Raw genomic sequence first — 21596 nt, forward strand, 5'->3', positions numbered from 1 at the left:
CTCTTCTCCTGGAGACATGCTTTCATTCTTGCCAAGGCTGGTAGGCTCAGAGTACTTGCCCACACTTTGACATTGAGCTTGGCCAAGTAACTTAAACTGGTCAAAGGGATATTGGTGGTCAGGAGTTTCAAAATGCAGGATTCATTATTTTGCAGATATGGTAAGGTCAACAGGACAGAGGTAAGGGCCATTGAAAAGATAGAGTTCCCATTGTGGCTCAGTGGGTTAAGAACCCAACACAGCGTCGATGTGGGTTCGATCCCTGGCCTTCCTCAATGGGTTAAGGATCTGGTGTTGCCACCAGCTCTGGCGAGACACAGCTGAAATCCCATGTTCTGTGGCTGTGGCTCTGGTGTAGGTTGGCAGCTGCAGCTCTGATTCGACCCCTAGCCTGGGAACTTCCATATGCCAAGGGTGTGGCCCTAAAAAAAAAAAAAAAAAAAAAAGAAAAGAAAGTTTGTTCACTCACAGATCTCAAGAAAAGGAGGCATGGGATACCACAGGCCACACAAGGAAGTACCAAGGTCAGCCGGGAGGCAGAGGGAACAAAGGAAAATGTGGGCCTTTGTGTGGTTTCTGTGGGAAGGAATGAGCAAAGCAGGGTAAGCAGGATTAGCTATTTTTAATAGCTTCAATGGGCTCAGTGATGTAGGGACTGTTGCTGGGGGTCTAGTACCTGGCCCTGGAGTAATGAGAGCAGGGAATATTGGCTAGGAAAGTAAGAGCTGCCAAAAGGGGATGGTTGAGGGTATGGCCTCTGTATTGGTTTGCATGTGAAAGGCATGCTAGGAAACTAGCCTGCCATCTCTAGGAATTAGTTGCTCTGGGAGGGGCAGTCCCTCCAGGGCCAGCAAAACCACCAAAGCATCAAAATGCAGAATAAAAAGACAGTACGATATGATGCCAGCAGAGGTTTGGAATGTGCTGACGTGGCTGGGTTTGTTCTCTCACAACGTGGTTATACATCATGAGAAGAGCTCATTCAGCTGGGGCTACAGAACCACCACAAGTGGAGCAGGCATGAACCCAACTCAAGGCCACCACCTAAGCCCAGCTTCCACTCAGCTGGGAGCTGAGACAAACCCCAGCCAACTTACCTAAGTGAGAAATTAATGCTTATTGCTGCATGCCTCTGAGATTTTGCAGTTGTTTATTATTCAGAGTCTATGGCAATAGCTGAATTAGACTAAAGTAAGTACTGGAAACGGGGTGTTGCCATAATAAATCCCCAAATATGCACCATCAGCTTTGGGACTAGGGAGCAGGCAACAAGGAAATTGTCATGAGACCAGAAAAATGTTGACCCCTGTTATTTAGTAGTGAAACGTCTATTATAATTGTTTTTTGGAATAAACCCAAATACAGAAAATGGACTTGAGGAGTTCCCATTGTGGCTCAGCAGGTTAAGAATCTGACTAGTATCCATGAGGATGCAGGTTCGATCCCTGGCCTCACTAAGTGGGTTAGGGATCCAGTTTTGCCACAAGCTGCAGTGTAGGTTACAGATGTGGCTCAAGGATCTCTGGTTGCTGTGGCTGTGGTGCAGGCCAGCAGCTGCAGCTCCAATTCGACCCCTGTCCTGGGAACCTCCATATGCCGTAGGTGCAGTCCTAAAGAGAAAAAAAGGAAAACAAACAAAAAAACAAACAGGAAAATGGACTTGATAAAGTTGGCATCATGGGCAAGCACAGTGCATAATGTTGATAAAATGGGTTGCTGCTAATTGCACCTGAAGAGGTACTGTCAGAAATGAGTTCAGAGGAAAAACATGGCTGGTTTTCAAACAGAACTGAGAGTGAACAGAGCTCAGAAGTCCTAGGGTTTGCAGGAATGAAAAATTAAACTGTATTGAGAACTTATGTAAGAGCTTGAACCAAAAGTGACTTTTGACTCTTTGAGATATAAAAATATCTCTGGACTCCTCTTCTCCCAACTTTCCTCAGCCAGGAAGTAGGCTGCTCAGCTACCAAATGGGGCATATTCCCCAAAGCTGTCTTCAGAGGTAGCCAAGGGGGAGCTTTGGCAAAGGACCTCCCAAAGAGGGGCACACAGAGCTGGAGGCAAAATCAGACTGAGTCTGGGAAGTTTCTCCCAGGGAGCAGTAATGGCATCTGGTCCAAGGACACTCCCTTCCCTCGGGTAGGGGAACCTGGCAACATGTGCCTACCAGGATTTCACAACTGCCATAAACCCGTGACTACTATATGCTTCTCACTCTTCCCCTATTAGAATGGGGCTGTCTGTGGTCATCTCGTTTGGTTCTGCTTTTGTATGTTGGACGTGGGAGGGGGAGATAACTTGTCGTTTGAGTTCAAAGGTCTCTAGACCAAAGGTCTCTAGACCAAGAGGAATCACACCAGGAGTTGATGTCAATCCAGAGATGCTGTCTTTCTAGCCTCATGCCATCATGGAGTGGGATGAGAGGGTGGTGTTGGGATGGGGTGAATATATGTGGCAGTGATGTGAATAGCAATATGGGAAACCAGACTTTGATAGATTGAATTATTCGTGCCAATTCTTTATTATCCTGTGAAAGAATTGTGCATATGCATTCTTGCCACTTTCTCATGGCAGGTAGAGGATGCTTCCCCACTCCTCAACTTTAAGGCTCAGTCATATGACTTGCTTCAGCCAATGAGAAGTTAGCAGACATGCAGCAAGCAGAAGTTTAAAATGTGCTATGCAGTGAATCTTGTCCTTGTGCCCCCTGGCCTTCTTGCATTCCCGGGGTCTACCATGAGAAGAGCTTCCCCTGGTAGCAGATATCCCTCAACCCAGGCTCCAAAATGAATACAGTGCATCATACTTGAGCCCGCAACCAAAGTCAATTTATCTGAAGCCAAAAGCAGAGTCACATCCCAGCAAATCTGCAAACATGTGCATGGGGAAAAAAGGCTTACTGTTGTATATTGTATGAGTACTTGTCTGTTTTGCAGCTTTGCAGCTTTATTGAGGCAATAGCAGACTAAGACATGTATGTTCTGTCATTACATAGCTTTTTTTTTTTTTTTCACCGCACAAATTAGGCAGTCGAGTTTCCCACATTTGGGGAAATCGCAGGGGTCAGCACTTCTGGAGTGCAATGGATAAGTCTCGCCCTGGGAAAACCACCTTCATGGTCATGGTATCTCCCCTGCCAGGTAAGTATATCATTACATATCTTTAAGAACACTTTAGTAAAAGTATCAATTCCATGGAGTAGTTTCACTTAAATTCTTGATTTCGAATCATTTAAGTTTTCTCTTTTTTTTTTTAGTAGTGGTGGTGAAAAAGTTTTATTTTTTTTACTCCTACTTACATTGTTATAATAACATAGTGATATATAGATTTTTCCATACTTTGGCTTATTTTCATGGGGTTAAAATTGGATAATAACTCCTTCACAGGGTTGGTGTGAGACTTAAAAGATATAAAACATACGCTATGCATATTATCTGTTATATATTAAACACTGAACAGTTTTTATTATTTTTTATAGTCTGAGAAGTTAAAAAAATAAAAAGGAAGCCCTTGACATGAAATGTAAAGCTATTTTCCCAAAGAGTTATACCAATGTACACTGCTAATAGCAGCTTGTGTATCCTCAAACAATTGCAATGTTTTTAAGCATTGGCTATTTTGACAGGTAGTACATAATATCTCACTGATACTTTAATTTTTATAGCTTTTGCAACAAATGAGATGGAAATTAGAAGTTAATTTTCTAATGTGTTCTTCTTCTGTGAATTCACAGTGAACTTGAGTTTCCCTTAATCCTCATGAGGCTAGACTTCCTATGGCTGAACCAACTTCCGGTGCCCAAGCCCCACTGATTCCTGCGTCCTTGTATGGCTCTGAACACTTGGAAGAGCTAGTGCCTCCTGATGACAGGATGAACTGGGTTCAATAAAATGTATTACTAGAGTTTATTTTACCTGTTTCTATTTGCTTTTTAAATGTGGCTACTAGAAAACATTACACTATGGTAGTAAATAATGGACAGTGCTGGTCAGATCCTTGAATATCATTTGCTCTGACATTCTCTGTGGTTAAAATCATCATTGCTTTCACCCTCAGGTTCTTCCTGATCTCGCCTAATGCACAGTCCATCACCTAGGGTCTGTGGTCAGACCTTGTAGGGAATGCTGTGCTCGGTCCCAATCCCTCACCTCCAGTCTCTGTTCCCTTTTATCCTCAAGTCCCATCTACTCTTATTCCAGTTCCCTCCTCCTGGGGATGACCCTCACATGTCTGGCAGCACCTCAGATCTCTTATGTTTTTTCTGGGGGAGATGGCAAACCTGATAAGAATTCTCTACCTTATAGGAGGAGCTATTTCGTGATCTAAACAACCCCATACCTCCCGAGTGGGAAGCCCCACAGACTGAAAACTAACTGGTTCACAGAGACTCACCTACAGGAGTGAGAGTTCTGAGTCCCACATCAAATTCTCACGTGTGGGGATCTGGCATTGAAGGCCAGTGGGGCTTGTGTGCAAGAGCTCCACGGGATTGGGGGAAACAGAAACCCTGATCTTAAAAGGCACACACAGACTTCCACGTGCACTGGGTCCCAGGGCAAAGCAAAGTCTCCGGAGGAATCTGGGTCAAACCTGACCACAGTTCTTGGAGGACCTCCTGGGAAAACAGGGGTGAATGTGGCTTGTTGTAGGGGAAGGACATTGGAAGCAAAGTTCTTGGGAATATTCAGCAAAGGTGCCTTTCTCTGGAGGTGGCCATTTTGGGAAAATCTGGCCCCACCCATCAGTCAGAAATGAGAAGCCCCCCACGAGGCAGACAATAATCCAGGTGGGATCAAAGCCCCACCCCTCAGTAAACAGGCTACCTAAAGACCCCTCGGGCACACAGCTGCCTCTAATCCCATCCAGAGACTAAGCCCCACCCCCCAGAGGGATTAGAATCAGCTCCACCTACCAGTGGGCAGGCATCAGCCCCTCCCAACAGAAAGCCTACAGCAAGCCCCCATACCGACTTCAGCCACAAGAGGGACAGACACCAGAAGTAAGAGAGGCTACAACTCTATTATCTGTAAAAAGGTCACCACACCAAAAACCTATAAAAATGAAAAGACAGAGAACTATAACACAGATGGGGGAACAAGGAAAAACCCCAGAAAATCAGCTAAGTGATGAGATTCTCAGCCTCCAGGAAAAAGACTTTAGACTGTTGATGCTGAAGGTGATGAAAGACATTGGAAATAAACTGGAGGCAAAGATGGATAACTCACAGGAAACACTGACCAAAGAGAACAAGATATAAGACTTAAACAAGAAGAGATGCAAAATGCAATAACTGAAATAAAAAATTCACTAGAAGCAGTCAACAGCAGAATACAGGAGGCAGAAGAATGAATTAGCAAAGTGGAGGACAGATTAGAAGAAATTATGAATTCAGAACAGAAAAGAGAAAAAAGATTGAGAACAAATGAAGAGAGTCTCAGAGAACTCTAGGACAACGTTAAATACACCAACATCCATATTCTAGGGGTGCCAGAAGGAGAAGAGAGAGAGAAGGGGACAGGAAAAATATTCCAAGAGATAATAGCTGAAAACTTCCCTCACATGGGAAAGGAACCACTCACTCAAATCCAGGTAGCACAACAAGTACCATATAAAATAATCCCAAGGAGGAATACACTGAGACACATTTAATCAAACTGACCAAAATTAAAGACGAAGAGAAAATCTTGAAAGCAGCTAGGGAAAAGAAACAAATAACATACAAGGGAACCCTGATAAGGTTATAGGCAGATTTTTCAACAGAAACTCTGCAGGCCAGAAGGGAGTGGCATGATATAATTCACATGATGAAAGGAAAAAAACCTCCAACCAAGATTACTTTACCCAGCAAGGCTCTCCTTCAGATTTGAAGGAGAAATCAAAACCTTCACAGATAAGCAAAAGCTGAGAGAATTCAGCAACACTAAACCAGCCTTATGACAAATACTAAAGGAGCTTCTCTAGGCAGAAGAGAAAAGACAGCAACAGGAAACAAAAATTCCACAAATGACAAGGCTCACCAGTAAAGGTATATATACAGCAAAGATACAAAATCATCCATGCACAATTATACCACCAAAATCAGAAATCATGAGAAGAGGTGGGTACAAATGCAGGACACTGGAGATGAACTTGCAATTAAGAGAACAACAACTTAAAACAATCTCATATGCATATAGACTCTGATATCAAAACTTCAGAATAACTGCAAACCAAAAATCTACAATTGATACACAAAGAAAAATCAACTCAAATACAACACTAAAGATAGTCATCAAAGCAGAAGAGGAGGGAACAAGAGAAGAAGGAAAGAAAAAAGAGCAACAAAAACAAATCCAAAGCAATTAATAAGATGGCAATATGAACATACATATCAATAATTACCTTAAATATCAATGGACTAAACACCCCAACCAAAAGACTCAGGCTGGCTGAATGGATACAAAAACAAGACCCATATACATGCTGTCTTCAAGAGACCCACTTCACTTCTAGGGACACACACACATTGAAAGTGAGAGGATGGAAGAAACTATTTCATGCACATGGGGATCAAAAGAAAGCTGGAGTAGCAATACTCCTATCAGACCAAATAGACTTTCAAATGAAGAATATTTTAAGGGACAAAGAAGGTCACTACCTAATGATCAAAGGATCAATCTGAGAAGAAGATATCACAATTTTAAATATCTATGCACCCAACATAGGTTCACCACAAAATATAAGGCAACTGCTAACAACCTTAAAAGGACAAACTGACAATAACACAATCATAGTGGGGGACTTTAAGACCCCACTTACAGCAATGGACAGATCAACCAGACAGAAAATCAATAAGGAAACTCGGGCCCTGAATGATGCATTAAACCAGATGGACTTAAGAGGTATTTATAGGACATTCCATCCAAAAGCAATGGAATACACATTCTTCTCAAGTGCACATGGAACATTCTCTCAGATTGATCACATCCTGGGCTACAAATCCAACCTCGGTAACTTTAAGAAAACTGAAATCATATCAAGCATCTTTTCCAACCACAACGCTATACGCCTGGACATCAACAAGAAAAAAATCTGCAAAAAACACAAACACGTGGAGACTCAACAACATGCTACTAACCAACCAATGGATCACTGAAGAAATCAAAGAGGAAATTAAAAAATACCTAGAAGCAAATGACAAGGAAGATAGGACACTCCAAAACCTATGGGATGCAGCAAAAGCTGTTCTAAGAAGAAAGTTTATAGCAATACAAACCCACTGCAGGAAACAAGAAAAAGCTCAAAGAAACAAGCTAACTTTACATCTAAAGCAGCTCGAGAGAGAAGAACAGACAAGACCTAAAGTTAGTAGAAGGAAAGGAATCATAAAGATCAGAGCAGAAATCAATGAAATAGAAACAAAGAAAACCATAGAAAAGATCAATGAATGAAAAGCTGGTTCTTTGAAAAGATCAATAAAATTGATAAACCCTTAGCCAGACTTAGCAAGCAAAAAAGAGAGGACTCAAATGAATCAAATTAGAAATGAAAAAGGAGAAGTAACAAGGGACATCACAGAAATACAAAGGATCATAAGAGACTCCTATACGCAACTATACGCCAAGAAAAAGAAGAGTTGGTACATATACACAATGGAATATTACTCAGCCATTAAAATAAATGAAATACCAGCATTTTTTGCAACATGGATGGACCTAGAAACTATCATGCTAAGTGAAGTCAGCCATACAATGAGACACCAACATCAAATGCTTTCACTGACATGTGGAATCTGAAAAAAGGACAGGATGAATTTCTTTGCAGAACAGATACTGACTCACAGACATTGAAAAACTTATGGTCTCCAGAGGAGACAGTTTGGGGGGTGGGGGGATGTGCATGGGTTATGGGATAGAAATCCTGTGAATGATCATTATACGACTACAGATGTGATAAATTCATTTGAGTAATAAAAAAATAAAAGAATTCTCTACCTTTACTGTGTTCCAAAGAGACTGCATTCTCTTTTATCTATATGTTCACATCCTATTCATACTATTTCTATCATTGAAGAGTATGATTTTGCAAAGCTCTTCTCATATTTTGCCATTGAAAGGTCACACACGTACTAAGCTAATAAACAAATTTCATATGTTTTCCAAATTCCCCCTCTCTGCCCACACTTTCCAACACAACCAGGCATCCTCTCAAACCACATTAGTAAAGACAAGCAAAGGTTATGCCTGTAGCTGCTAACAGTTGAAAGTTTCCCCAACACCAACTGCAATTAACCAAAATGTCACAGACATTTACTCATCATTCCTGAGGGTTTTTAGTCTAGAGGGCGGGGTGTCTATGTGTTAACTTACCTGGTTGTGAAAGAAAAATCTTTAAAATCCATTTATGAAGCATTCTAGAAGAAAAAGTCCTTGCTAATGCAAGGTAGAATTTTTAATCTATCAAAAGGGATTATCATATGTCACTTGAAAATTCAGCCTCATTTTTTAGATTCACAGCTCTTTCCTGGTTGTCTGGATTTTCATAATTATGGGGCTTTTTCACCTTTGGGAAATATGTGCAGCATATTTTTAATGCCAGACCAGCTTCCTCTGCAGCCCCTGTCTCTATGCGGCATGCTTCTCTTCCACCTCCCTTGACACCCGCGTGGTGCCCAGGGAATCAAAAGCAATTTGTGCATGTAATTGTGTGGAATAATAAACTCAAGTGTACTCTCTGGGGTGCACTCTGGCTGCCACTCAGCTCCTTGCAACTAGTTTCCTAACTGCCTCTGAGAGATGCTGAGAACACCATGTTGGCCGTTAACCTTGTAACAGTTTGGCTGTTCTCTGCTCCCAGAGAAGCCAGAAGCCCAGCTCCAAGAAAGCACAGGAAGTGGGGCAAAGTGCTTCCTTCCATCTAAGACTCACCGGGACACCCTCTTCACAGCCTGAGGCTGACTTCGAATCTATATAGCTTTTTTTTTTTTTTTTGCTTTTTAGGGCTGTACCCATGGCATATGGAAGTTCCCAGGTGAGGGGTCAAATCAGAGCTGTAGCTGCCAGCATACCCCTCAGCCACAGGAACGTGGGATCTGAGCTGCATCTGTGATCTACACCACAGCTCATGGCAACGCCAAATGCTCAACCCATTGAATGAGGTCAAAGATGGAACCCGTATCCTCATGGATACTAGCTGGGCTTGTTACTACTGAGCCAAGAGGGGAATTCCTGAATCAATGTAGTCTTAAAGTATTCATTATTCTGACAGTGTAGTTCCATGGAACTAGTTTTTATTCCTTTGCACAAGTCACACAGAGATTTCCCAAAACATATTATAACACCAGGAAGTAAATAACCATTGCCTTGTTTCATGAATATGAGAAATTTCTGTAAAGATGCCTAAATATTTTGATTAATCTAAAAACAGATGAGCTGATGTGTAGGTATTTACAGCATCAAGGAACTGTTCTGAATGAATCCGTTTCAAAGAATGCAACATAAAAGGTAGGACATTCATCTTAAATAGCAATTTTAAACATGGGTGCTCTGGTCGTCTGAGGCTTTCAGAATCTGATTAAACACCAGAGTGATCAGTTCTGGAGGGAAGGCCTCATTCTGGATGCAGCAGTCAGATCAAGATGTAGACGCACCTACTGTGCCTCTTGAATATAAAACAATAATGAACAATCTCAGAAAATATCTTAATGACAATCAGTGTTCTTTCACCTCCATGGCCTGTGTTCATCTCCAAAGCAGACTGGGAGATAGATATTATTAGTCTTAACTGCTGATGTTGCTGAGGTTGAGCCTTCCTTCTCAGTTGCTTAGAAGGTCTAAGAATCACTCATTTTTCTTGAACTCAGGCATACCCCACCCAAGGCAGAATTTCTGCAGATTGCACTTGAGCTATTTTTAGGTGGGGCCCCAAAAAGCAATTGCAACTCAAATGGCACAAGCACATGCCCTTTTGACTCAGCAGCTGAGAGTTCTGCTTCAGGCTCCTCTCTTCTCCTCCAAACTCCCAGGGCAACGGCAGAGAGTGTGTTTGGGACAAACTCTGCAGAGTTTTGCACATACCCCATCTCTGCAACATAACTGGAAGCCCCTTGAAGGTTACAATTTGTGAAACCTTGTCACAGGGCTCTGAACATCTCACACTGACAACTGTTCATTGATAGAGAGATTCTGTAAAATGTCAGAGGCCGGCATGTCCTGACCCCAATGCAGAAGAGGGAGGGTGGGGTGCCCAGGGACAGAGACATCCTGTCTTTGGGACAGTCAGGGAACTGGAGATGAGGAAATGGCAGGGCCTTGCCTGGCAGAGAAACGCAAAACTCCATTTCATATCTAGAGGTTGTGAGAGAAGAGGCCAAGTCAACAATTAGAGAGGAGTTTTCAGTTTTGTTCACTATTATTTCTTGAGAATCTTGAACATACTCTCAAATCTAGAGAGCCAGAGGCCTTTCTCCGTGTCTGCCTCAAACGCTGCCTTTCTGGCAGCACAAGCCAACTAGCCTTACTGAACACTAATAGAAACTGTAAAATCTTAGATTTGGAAGGACCCTTTCATGGGACTCTCTAAGACCCTACCTATTAGTTACCTAATGTTGTTGATGCAAGAACAAAGAGTTTATGGCAGGTGTGGTATATTGTGACTTGGCACATTTTTCTTCTGATATTTTTCCTTTTCCAAGCATATGGACAACCCTGAACTCACTGCTGGGGAGGGGGGGCAGGGAGGGGTGATAACTAGTCAAAAAGTAGACATAGCCAATCAGCTCTTTTTGGACTCTGTGTTTTAAAGGGGGAAATTAGAATCTGGGGGATGATGGGTAGACAAAATGTGTAGGAGAAGTAGGGGTCAGAGGGTTTTCCATGGGCTGAGGGATGGAGGGCAAGTGAAGAGGAGACAATTAGGACAGAAAGAACAAAGTGATGGGTCCAGCAGCCAAGCTCCATTCTTTCTAGGAAGGGCCCCTGGGGAGCAGTCACACCCACCCCAAAGAGGAAATGGCTTCTTGAATTGTCTAGGCTCGATGCTCCATTGCTTCTTAAAGTGTCCCTGCCCTGAAGTGATGCGGCAAAACCTCTGTGGGAGACCCTCACCCTCAGGGCCATGCTGAGGCTAAATTTGGCCTCTCGGTAACTCAGCGTGAAGAACTGACTCCCCACTTCCCCAATTCTCTGCACAGGGCCCTGTGTGAATCCCTCCAGGGCCTTTGTCTCAACCTCACGGATGCAGGGAGAAGCAAAAATCACCTGAGATTATTACTCTTAGCCTGGAGGAGGCGTGCTAATATAGAAGTGCGTTAGAAGAACTATTGAAGTCATTTTTCTAGATTCACTATAGACTGTGGACTAAGTCATATATCTATTATGTGCATGAAACATATATAACTACCACATCCTACATGCTCCAAATGTTATCTATACTATTCCTGATATCTGTATTTGTGAATTCAAAGGCAACCACAAAAATCTGAAAGGTAATTTTTCATTTCTATGGCTGTCAGTTGAGTTCCATAAGGTTCTTGTGTCCAGGTGGAAAAATATTGATTCAATTCTTTACTCATATAATCTTTTAAAAGGAGAAAAATGTTTATTAAAGATGTATTGACTCTCGAGGGGAAAGGAAAAAGCAGAGAGCGTGGAGTATAGGTCTTCACCCCGCAGGAATCGGTTCTTGTCTCTGTTTCATTTGCCACTTTGCTGACTTCCCGGACAAGTGGCGGAATGGGCATGTGTCCCTCTGAGATTTTTGACTCTGCTAGATAGGACCATGTGTTCCAACAATGCTACTTTTGAGTCTCAATTATGTTAACCAGTATTTTGGCTGCCCACCCAATGTCACATGATCTTAAATTCAGTTGCCACATGAATCTATTTCTTCAACAGCTTCTTTCCCTTCCTCCCCCATCTTTCCTTTGATCATTTCTGCAAACCTCTCATTCGTAGACCATTCAGTCCATCTCCCTCTTCCTCTCCCACATCCTGAGGTGAGGGTGTTAGTCTACAGCTAGAAGTGCTAGACAGAAGTCACACATCAAGGCCAGCTGGTGTCACACCAAAGCATGTCTTTCAAGCCACCTGGAGCTCCGACACTATGACACAATGTAGCACCTCCTCTCCTTCTTCCGAGGTCACACCACCCTCTTCTGGTTCTCCTCCCATCTCCTTGACCTTTGTTTCTCAGTCCTCTTTAGAAGCATTTTTTTCTTCACTGAACAGTAGTGCTCCCTGCATTCTAGCTTTCATCTCACTCAACTTAGCTGAGAAATCTTAGCCACTGTGAAAACTCAACGACCATATAAGCTAATGATTCCTGGATCTGGGTCTCCGGTCCAGAGCCTTCTGAGTGCTATTTCTGGATGTTAATACACACCACTCCCGGGATCACTGACCCATTTCACCACAAGGGCAAAATGCAACTTGTTTTCTATTCCCCCATTTAGCAACTCCTGCCTTTCCAATTCCGGTGAAGACTACCACCATTCGTTTTTTGGGTAACTAGTCAGATCTCAGTCCCATTCCTTACTAGATTATTCGATTCTATCCCATGTTCATTAACAAATGAATGTATTGCCTATTTTACCAGTAAAAACGTAGCAATTTTCCTGCACCTCGTTAGTGTTAACAAATATTTATTGAATGAGTAAATAATTTCCATGATCTACTAGTTTAATAATCTTACCAGGAAGGAAAATGAATATGATGACAAAGCTCACATTAAAGAGCTAATGTCACATCTTCATGAGCATTCTTTTCCTTTCCCAAATGGTCACAAACAATATTCCCCTTGGGGGAAACATCAAATTTCTTGGTTTGTTATGCTTGAAGCTATGAGAATGAGTAGACACTTCCTCATCTCTCTTTTGGAAATCAGGATCTGTGTCATTGTCCAGATATGTGCCCACGCTTTGGGAGTCTGCACAGACTGCGATTTGTGGTTCCACAATCTTCTCTGCCCCTTTTCTGGTAGCCTATGGTGTGGTTAATATGAACTCATTTGGATAGCTCTCTATCTCTAAGAATTTAGATTCCTCTCACCAAAATTTACTCTTCCCTTTCTGGATGAAAAATACTTCTATTTGACCACGAAGAAAAAAACCTAAAAGACTCATTAGACAGTTCTGCTTTTTTTGTTATCTGTTAACACTGCAAAATCTTCTTTAAGCAGTAGATGTTCCTTCCTTATTTTTCTTACTCTAAAAACAACTAGGGCTCTGCTTTTCATGTTCTGTCCTTTTGCAAACCTCCACTGATTCTGGGTTTTAACCTTCCTGATCCAGCCTTTCGAGGTTCCTGATGCTTTCCATTTCTGCTTCATTTCTTTCTTCTTCGTCCAGCTTATAGTTATAGCATTTAAAAATTGGTATGAAAATCTCAGCAATATCATTGGCAGATAGCAGGTATTAAGCACTTATTGTGTACTAGGCATCTCACATTAAATTACCTTTAATTTCACAATAACCCAGCCGAGTAGGAGTCAAAAGTTCATAAGAAACAGAAGTAAATCCAATGAATCAGCAAAGTAGCAACTAATAAAAGTTAATTGCTCACACACCAAAAAGATGGTACACAAACTGGGAACACACAAACCAAAATATAGAAGGCCGCTCTGGGGTATATTGTTATAGAGCAGCTTGTATAGTGAGAAAGCAGTGAAGTGACTATTCTTCACAGTGATTGGTTATAATATTAGAATTTACTTAAGTGATAGGAAATTGCTGAGCAGTTATCTCGACGATTTGGAGAAACAGATTACATTTTCCTTATGATTTCCAGAGGCATGAGCAAGAAATAACCCAGGTCAAGTTTAGTCTTGCAAAAAGCTGCATTAAGCTTTGCCTGGATGACTAAACTGGTTTTGTCTGCTTAGGGAATTTTCAAGGCTGGTTTCCATTTTTTTAATTTTAACATAGGCATCATTAAAAATCCCTATATTATTGTTGAGGAAATGAGTCTTAATGAGATTCAGAAGATTTCCAGGGTCACAGAGCCAGTAAGTGGCAAAGCCAGGAGCTCAAACACAATTGTGAATGACTGAAGTTGAAGTCCTACTTCATTGGCAGACTTGTCTTACGTGTGACAGTTGCCATGGACCTGAGCTCAAAAAGTTAAATCTGAGTGAAAAGGCCTAAGTATTTGCATTTTAAACATGTTGGAATATTCTTCACTTCCATAAAGGCATAGTTCTCCTATTTTTTTCTTTTTTTTAACTTTTCCACTTTCTGGAGCAATACATTGGAAAAATATTTCTTTAAATATACCAATGATAGTGCTATGAGCTTGGTGACAAATGGCAGTGGATACCCAGGTTATGGGAACCAATAAGAAGTGTCAGGACCATGCTTTGCTGGAAAGCCCATTCCCTACCTCAGTAGTTCTCAAAGTGTGGACCCCTGATCTGGAGTAGCAGCATCACCTGGGAGCTTGTTAGAAATACAAGTGTTTGGATCCTGGCCTGCTGCATTGCTGAATCAAAAACTCCCCAGTGAGGCCTACAATCTGTGGCTTAACAAAGCCTCCCAGTGATTCTAACGCACTGCATGTTCACCTACAAGTTTGACAGCCACAGCTCTTCCTAAAAGAACACCTGCCATCCCCCTACAAGCTGCTTGTTGCTAGAAGGAGACTATGAATCCCCAGGTCATCAGACTCTTCCAGGTTTAAGGAAGCTGGAAGTCTCAATTATTTTCATCGTCCTGGTTTTTTTGGCTTTTTTTGTTTGGCCACACTGGGCAGATATGGAAGTTCCCAGGCCAGGGATGGAATCCAAGCTGCAGCTGCAGCAGTGCTGGATCCTTAATCCACTGTGCCCAGGCCAGGGATCAACCTGTGCTACCAGAGACAACATCACATCCTTAGCCTGCTGTGGGAACTCCTCCCAATTTTAAATCAATTTTAAAATTTCAAATGTTTTTAATACTATACAGACTAAACCAAACATATAGGCTAGTTCTGGCCTGCAGACCACCAGTTAATGACCTCTGAATAGAATCTGAAATTACATTAAATATAGGAGTTATTTTATTAACAACTATATATTGAAATATCAATTAATTGACTGAATGAATTGAGGTCTCCTTTTCATTACAACCACTTGTTGGGGAAAGTGTTGCCTACCTCACAATAGCACCAGAGTTTAACTATTTTGATCATTAAGGACTTGGGGCCTTAAGAAGAATAGGAAATTACTGACTGATTCAGATACAGCCATGATTGCCTAAAAACTGAGTTTTTAAGAGAACAGCTTGATTGAAGGATGGACATTTGATGGAAATTGTAAATGTAGAGCAGATTACTTAGTAAGTTATTCCAGGAATTCTAGTGGGATATGGTGTTGAGTGGCAGTAATAAAAATAAAGAGAATTTGAGTTCCCAGTGTTGCTCAGTGATTAGCAAACCCAACTAGCCTCCATGAGGACACGTGTTCCATCCCTAGCCTTGCTCAGTGGGTTAAGGATCCGATGATGCCATGAGCTATGGTGTAGGTCACAGACGCAGCTCATATCCTGTGTTGCTATGGCATAGGCCAGTGGTTACAGCTCCAATTAGACCCCTAGCCTGGGAACTTCCATATGCCGTGGGTGTGGCCCTAAAAAGACAAAAAGACAAAAAAATAATTAAAGAGAATCTATCTGTGTCTGTTTTTGTGTCAATACCATATTGTTTTGATTACTGTAGCTTTGTAAATCAACTATAGCTTAATAATTTTTTTAAAGAAGAGAGAATTACATAGATTTAATAAGCATTGGGGAAGTTAAATGGATATGGCTTTGTGGTTATTGGTCAGATGTTAATAAATCAGAAGGCCCTGGGACCCAGGGACATCCCTGGAACCAGCCTGTACATTCATACCTCAGTCACTCTAGCTTCTCACCCCAGTGCTGCATGAAAGCTCAATCTTATCCCAGCTCCCTACTCCTGCGCCTCCCTCATCTCATGCCTACACCATGCTCTGAATTCTGAGGTTTTATACTCCACATTTGCAAATGCATGACCTGCCCTGAGAAAACAAGCACTATTTATAATTGTAATCCTTTGTAAAATTGTGTTGAGTTGCAAAACAATCAACTTCTGGAAAACAGCCTATTTTAAAGTTAGATAGTGTTTGCCTTTTGCTCACTACAGGATTTCCATATTAAAAGCCCTCAAACTACATTCATACCTTGTTATTCTAATAAGACTATGAACCGCTAAAACAATTTTTTCCATGTTTTATTTTCTTTTATTTTCCTAAATCTCATTTCCTTTATTATTATTACTGCATTAGCACAATTTCATCATGCTCACCTAACAAATGTCTTCCTGCTTATCAGTCAAAATCAAAGACATAATGTCAATGTTATACCTACACTGAAACACTGAACCTCTCGGTTTAAGGTGTAGTTATAATTTAGGACACTGTGGGTTTCCACAGCAAAATAAATTAAATCAGCACCAACTCTCTTTGCACTTCATTACCATCCCAATGAAAATCTAGTAGAGAAACTTGCATAATCTGCTCATTTCTTTTAGGAATGGAGAATTAGAATCATTAATACTTATCAAAGAAAGAATACAAATTAAAGGAACTATTAGGCCAGAAATATGGCAGCACATATTAATGCCTAGAAGAGCATCTTTTGAAATACAGCAATCACTTGGAAATTCTCCATTGGCTAAGAACTACTTTTTTTTCAACCTAGGAGTGACTATAAAGGGGTTGGGTCAATACAGTATAAATGCATCCCATTAAGATAACAGATGAAAACATGAGCCAAAATTAAGAATAAAATATTTGTATGGCCCTGAATGGTTAGACGTGGAGTCCACCCATTTTCAGATTCTTAATCTAGCTTTCTTTGGTAGGTAAGGTTCAAATACACAACGTGGGTGGAAATCGAGTCACCATAAGACCTATAGGAAATGTAAGATTTAGGACCAAAAAGTGGTCCATAAAAGCTTATGAGGTACAGAGAAGGGGTCCCTTTTCTCTCAAGGTACTAGGACTCCTAGGGATACAGAAAGTGTGGGCACCCAAGAAATGTGGAAAGAACTAAGACAGGTAGATTTGTCTCCCTAGCTGGTTCTTCAGCAATACTGCAAAAGTAGTTTTTATTGAGATAAAATCCTGCCCAAGGCATCTGCTGATGTCCCTCTGTTCAATGAGAAGAAATGTTAGGACATAATCCAGATGAAGAAATGGACTTCCCATTTGCATAGGAAATTTGAAGGTTTCATGTGCTTTGCTGTGGGCTGCCTTTTGCTAGAAACCTAAATGGAATCACTCTTGGCTTAGTGGGATTAGGAGGGAGGTGGATGAGAGAGATACAGCCTTGAGTTATTCCAAGGCCAAAAAAAAGAGCAACAGTTCCACTAATACTGTGTTTTCCAGGATTATAAAACCAAAAAGACTTAGGACCTAGAATTGATGCCAGGAAAGTACCATCTTTATATTAGACATAGAAGCTACATAGTAGTGAAAGAATCTGTAAGCAAAACAGATCACCTCTCTGGATGCTTTCAATAGAACTTTGTTGGTTATTACTTAGCACATTATAATCAGTAACCATAGCAGCTTATGGATTTGAACATTACTGTTAAATTCCATATAATTGGCAAAATGCAAAGATGAGTCAACATTTTTTCCTTTTTTGCTCAACAGAAGTAAGTTGGTGTGAAGTTGGACTACCCTGTAAAACAGAACCAGAAATTTTTCTCTTTCAAGGAAACTGAGCAAAGGAATTGACTAAGTATAAAAGAGATAGATTTCACATTTATCAAGCATCTTTCCCTAAGCTAAAATATTTAATCTTCTCAAAGCCCTCCGAGGCATAGGTGTTACTATTATAACTTTATAGATGAAGATGCCAAGGATTAGGAATTTAAGTAACTAAATGAAGGTCACACGGCCAGAGGGTAGCAGAATCAGGACACACACATAGGTATATTTTATGGGTCTATTGCTGATTCCAGATTCTGTGCTCCTTTCTAGGGCAGCTTAGTTACCACTGGAGCCATTTTACAGATAAGAGAAACAATAGTTTCTTCTCTCCTCTGACAGATAAGAAAACTGCAGCTCAGAGTAATAAAGCATCTTCCCAAAGTCACATCATTATTTAATGCCACAGGATTCAAGTTTAACTTTTCATAATGGATTTGCCCCAAAAATACAGGAGCCACAAATAAAACTAAGCCAAAATAGGAAAAGACATCTCAATATCATCATCACTGAACACACAGATTGGAGCAAGTCTACCACAATTAGCCATCTAATCTACAAAAATGGTGGGATCGACAGAAGAATCATTAAAAAAAAATGAGAAGGCAGTTGCTGACATGGGAAAGTACTCCTTCAAGTGTGCCTGGATGGTGGACAAACTGAAATTTGAACCTAGGCATAGTATTGCCACCATATTTCCCTGTAGAAATTCAAGACCAGCAGGTGGTAGGTGATCATCACTGATGCCCCAGAACCCAGAGACTATTAAAAAACATGGCTGTAGGCACACCTCATGCTGACTGTGGTGTCCTGACTTGCTGCCAGTGTTGAAGTTGAAGCAGGGATCTACAAGGATGGGCAGACCCATGAGCAGGCACTTCTGATTTCTGGACTGAGGGTGAAGTGACTGTTAGTGTTCCTCAAAAAATATAGAGCTACCATATGATCCAGCAATACCATTCCTGGGCATATATGCAGACAAAACTATAATTCAAGATATATTCACCCCTATGTTCAGTGCAGCACTATCCGCAATAGCCAAGACATTGAAACAACATAAATATCCATCAACAGATGAATGGATTAAGACATGGTACACATCTACAATGGAATATTATTCAGCCATAAAAAAGAAAGAATGCCATTTGCAGCAACACAGATTAAACTAGAGATTGTCATACTAAGTGAAGTAAGTCAGAAAGAGAAAGACAAACACCACATGACATCACTTATACGTGGAATCCAAAACATGGCACGGATGAACTTATCTACAAAACAGAAACAGACTTACAGAAATAGAGAACAGATTTGTGGTTGCCAAGGGATGGGGAGGGAGTAGGATGAACTAGGAGTTTGAGGTTGGTATATGCAAACTATTACATTTAGAATAGATAAGCAATGAGGTCCTACTGTACAGCACAGGGAACTATATCCAGCCTCTTAAGATAGAACATGATGGAAGATATATGAGAAAAAGAATGTATATATGTGTATGACTGGGTCACTAGCTGTACAGCAGAAATTGGCACAACACTGTACATCAACTTTAATAAAAAAATTTAAAAAGCTAATATAAAAGCAAAAAAAATTATGTATCTATTAACAAAAAAATTGTCCATGTTAACATAATGGATTCCACTAAGTTGCACTACATAGAAGAGAGACACAAGATATGAGTGCTGAGTTCCTTCGTGAAGGAACTACATTAAGAAAATTGACTACAAGCAGACAGGGCAGTATTTGTGCCATTTTCTGGTTGGAATGATGACAACAGGTTGTAGCCGGGTGCACAATCAGCTCAAGAGATGGAAAGTCAGCAGTAAAGATGCAATGCCAGTGAAACGACACTCCCTGAAGCTCCAGATTGCATCCTGCCACCAATTCTTCTAAGCAGCAATCCCTTGCATATGCTCCTCCAGGGCATCTACAATATGGGTGGGCTTTGGCACTGTCCCTGTGGAGACTGGTATCCTCAAACCCAGCACAATGGTCACCTTTGCTCTAGTCAAAGTAACAACTGAAGTCAAATCTGTTGAAATGCACCATAAAGCTTTGAGGGAAGCTCTTCCTAGGGACGAGGTGGGCCTCAAGTGGAGAATGCGCCTGACAAAGATGTTCGTAATGGCATCATGGCTGGTGACAGCAAAAATGACCCACCAGCGGTAGTAGTTGGCCTGACAGCTCAAGAGATTATCCCGTACCCTCCAGATCAAATAAGGGCTGGCTAAGCATTCACGCAGGATTGTCACGTGCCTCACGTTGCTTGCAGGTTTGCCGAGCTGAAGAAGGTTGTTATTCTGGAAAGAAGTGGGAAGATGGCTCCAAATTCTGTAAAGCTGGTGATGCTGCCATCAACCATGAGGCTGATACAGTTCCTAACAAGCCCATGTATTTGGGAGATTTTCTGACCATCTTCCTTGGGGTCGTTTTGCTGTTTGTGACATGAAACTACCGTTGATGTGTCATCAAAGCAGAGAACAAGGCGGCAGCTGGAGCTGGGAAGGTCACCAAGTCTACCCAGAAAGCTGAAAAAAGTAAATGAATAACATCCCTAATACTGCCACTTCGGTCTTTTTAATTGGCCACCCCTGCAGCATACGGAAATTCGTGGGCCAGGGATCAAATCTGAGCCACAGCTACAACCTACGCCACAGGTGTGGCAATACGGATCCTTAACACATGTGCTGGGCCAGGTATCGAACCCTCACTTCTGCAGCAACCCGAGCTGATGCAGTCTGATCCTTAACCCATTGTGCCACAGAGGGAACTCCTGCCACCCCAGTTTTAGTCAGTGTTGGAGGAACAGTATCAGAATTGTTTCTGTTGGCCCTTTAAGTTTAATGGTAAAAGAATGATAATTCCCTGAAAAATATTTGAAGAAAAGGAAAATGTGTTGTGGACAATTTGGTTTTGTGTGTGACAGTTTTATTCATTTTTAAAAGAGGTACTTTTTCTAGGAAACCACTTGACCAAAAATCTGTCACAGAATTTCAAGACCTTTTAAAATAAGGTTTAATGAGAAACTTGTGTTTACTTTTGGTCAAGACTCTAAACTCCAATAGCACTACTTAGGTAAAAGGTCTAAATAAAAGTTACCTATAACTTGTTTTTGGCTCTCCATCTGTGGAAACTTGAAAAACTCACAATTTGGGGTTAACATTTTTTTCTGGGTGGGAATTTTGCGGCTTTTTTTTTTTAACCTTGTCTAAGTGGAAGAATCATCTATGTTTTTTAAGGACATAGTACAAACTGTAGGAGAAGGCCTGTTGGTTGCAACCCTTCATAGCAAAAGGTGCTTTTGTTTCTAGATAACCTACTTAAAAGAAGGCCACATTTGTAATACGAATGTCCATGTCTTGCATATTAAATTTTTTGTAGTTATATCAATATTGAGTGAATTTGCTAGTATCATCTTTAGTTTCGCATTATTGGAACATGCACTCTCATTTATAAATATTGAAGAGGTTTAAACGACCTAAAGTGTGAGGCTTAAATAGTGACAACAGCCCAGCTAGAGTTCACTGTATCTAGACTCTGGGAAAGGTAAAGATCCTGGGAGTTGAAGGAAAAAAAAAAAAAAAAAAACAATTGAAACCCTACAACTTCTGAATTCTTCTCTAGAACACTTTCTATTTCACAGGTAATTGTAATATTCTACTAAGTCCAGTATTTGTCATTTTTAATGTCATTTATAATATGTGTTGAGCATGTACTTAATCCTGATGACATCCAGGGTCATCCTAGACAAGACTGGTCTCCAAAGTCCAAACCCCTCTCCAAGATTTCTGAGTATATCTGGCAGGGGGTGGCAGGGGTGGTCCTATGTTCCCACGGCCACTTCTGCTTCAGCCGAAATTTTTGTTCTCCACTTGCTATCTTGCAACTTCTTTATTGCCACCGGGGCTCTTGAG

The 21596-nt window shown here is 41.1% G+C and overlaps 2 pseudogenes; one reads left to right on the forward strand and one right to left on the reverse strand.

The window, feature by feature from the left end:
• The first annotated feature begins 489 nt into the window (after positions 1-489).
• On the forward strand, positions 490-20227 carry LOC125112103 (putative elongation factor 1-alpha-like 3; annotated as a pseudogene).
• Positions 3013-3148, reverse strand: LOC125112249 (uncharacterized; annotated as a pseudogene).
• Positions 20228-21596: the final 1369 nt, after the last annotated feature.

The sequence above is a fragment of the Phacochoerus africanus genome, chromosome 11 (assembly GCF_016906955.1).
Source record: "Phacochoerus africanus isolate WHEZ1 chromosome 11, ROS_Pafr_v1, whole genome shotgun sequence".
In the NCBI taxonomy this organism is placed as follows: Eukaryota; Metazoa; Chordata; class Mammalia; order Artiodactyla; family Suidae; genus Phacochoerus; species Phacochoerus africanus.